The following is a 2046-nucleotide window of genomic DNA, read 5'->3' as shown; positions in this document are numbered from 1 at the left end:
GGACCGTATTTAAAGGGCCTTATACATAAGAGCTCAGGTTTGCTCCCCAACATTTGAAAACAGGTAGGACTGGAGGTAGGACACGCATCTCAGTTGCAAGAAGGAAGATAAGCTACAGGAGAATTCGCCGCTGGTAGGATAGTGCAGGCTGCTGATGGTTGGCAGCACTGAGTGAGGCTGCATCTCTCTAACCCGCAGTAAAGCAGACAGTTTTAGTTGCCTTAATCCCTCGTTTATCCCTTTGGCAGCATGGTCCAGCTAAGTGGTCTCTGGGACTAAACACAGGCTCAGGTTCTTGCCACTTTCTCCATTGCAAACATGGAAAGTAACTCTTCCCGCAGCACGTGGAACCCCAGCAGCTCAACACCCGACCCAGGGTGAGGTCAGGGCTCACAGGTAGATCCTCAGGGGACACCTATAACATGATAGGCACGGGACAAAGAAACAAGGACCAAGATTTGGCTTGCTGCGACCTGTAACGTCCCACAGTAATGAAGTCTGCTCCCAGGGATGCACGGGGCACGTGCGGAGACCTTCCTGTGGGAGAACCTTGCACCCACGTTGCAGGTGGGATGCTCCATGCAAAATCCCAGCTTGCGACTTCAACTTTACTCCCAGTGGGAGGGAAATCACTTTGAGAGCATCACTTGTGCACTTACATGCATAACCCAAGATTGCAGGTATAGACACAAGGAAAATTCACACTTAAATAGCTCCCACCCAGCATAGTAATCAGCAATGTAGGCATACCCTTAGAGTCTAATCTGTTCCTACTCTGTCCATAGGGGAAATAGGGTGAGGCTGAATGCAGTCCTTGTCCCGTGGACGTGGGCAGCCCCTTCTTTGGAGCCATGTCACATCAAGAAGAGACCCCAAAACTCCTGTAAAGCTCTGTGGCTGCAGATGGGGTGCTCAGTGACCAGCTGCTATGGGGAGAGGGAAAACATGCTGGATAATGCTGGTTGGGAGGCAGAAGTGGCTAATGAAGCAAAAACCTACTTTGTATCAAACAACATGATGTAGATTTTACTGATGAATCAGAAACCAATCCTGTTCTCTTAATCACAGACAGAGGTTTGTTGCAACTCCAGAGAAATATCCAAACCAAATGGTAAACAGAAGAAATCCTGGCTCTCGAGCCTCAGTGTTCCCTTGGAGCGTGACATAGATACAATAATCTGTCCTTTGGGCAGGGAGCAAAGCTGTTGCTTGCACTGGCTCCCTAATCTTGACCAAGGTAAGGTCCCACCTGGTACGCCTGCTTTTGTTCAACCTCACAGCATCCCCGTAACAGCAAAGGAGACCGAGGAGAAAGCGTTGCACAGGAGAACACAGCCAGCACATTTTAATAACCGTGTGGAGGTGGCCCACAGCACACCTTGGAAGAAGGGCTGAATCCAGAACCCTCCCTCCGCTGTCTCTTGCTTGACTCCAGCTGTGCACTGCACTGTGAACGCTCCATCTGGCTCCGTAGCCGGGCCAGCGATGACCGTTACCTTTATAACAAGCAAGGTCAATCAGGTATTCCCAGCTGGAATACAGCGAGTTTATCTGTATCGCAGAAAGGCACTTGCAGGCAATACAATACACGGGTAGGCAGGTAATGCAGCCTTAACTAGTGAGACCCCACCTGGAGTGCTGTGTCCAGTTCTGGGCTCCCCAGTTCAAGAAGGATGAGGAACTCCTAGAGAGAGTCCAGAGGAGAGCAACTAGGATCCATCTCCCCTGTGAGGAAAGGCTGAGGGAGCTGGGCTTGTTCAGCCTGAAGAAGAGAAGACTGAGAGGGGATCTCATCAACACATACAAATATTTTAAGGGTGGATGTCACGAGGACGGAGCCAGACTCTTTGCAGTGGTGCCCAGTGACAGGACAAGGGGCAATGGGCACAAACTGAAGCAGAAGAGGTTTAGAATCACTTTGGTTGGAAAAGACCTTTGAGATCATCGAGTCCAACCTTTAACCTAACCCTGACATCCCACCACTAAACCCTGTCCCTAAGCACCTCATCTAGCCTTCTTTTAAATACCTCCAGGGATGAGGACTCT

General features: G+C 50.1%; 1 protein-coding gene across 4 annotated transcripts in view; it reads right to left on the bottom strand.

Moving 5' to 3' along the window:
- Positions 1-2046, bottom strand: part of CELF2 (CUGBP Elav-like family member 2) — a 206624-nt gene that overhangs the window by 101265 nt on the left and 103313 nt on the right. The window lies entirely within an intron of this gene.

Source organism: Egretta garzetta, unplaced genomic scaffold (genome assembly GCF_000687185.1).
Source record: "Egretta garzetta isolate BGI_Z169 unplaced genomic scaffold, ASM68718v1 scaffold291, whole genome shotgun sequence".
Taxonomy (NCBI): Eukaryota; Metazoa; Chordata; class Aves; order Pelecaniformes; family Ardeidae; genus Egretta; species Egretta garzetta.
This window is presented reverse-complemented; position numbering and strand designations above follow the sequence as displayed.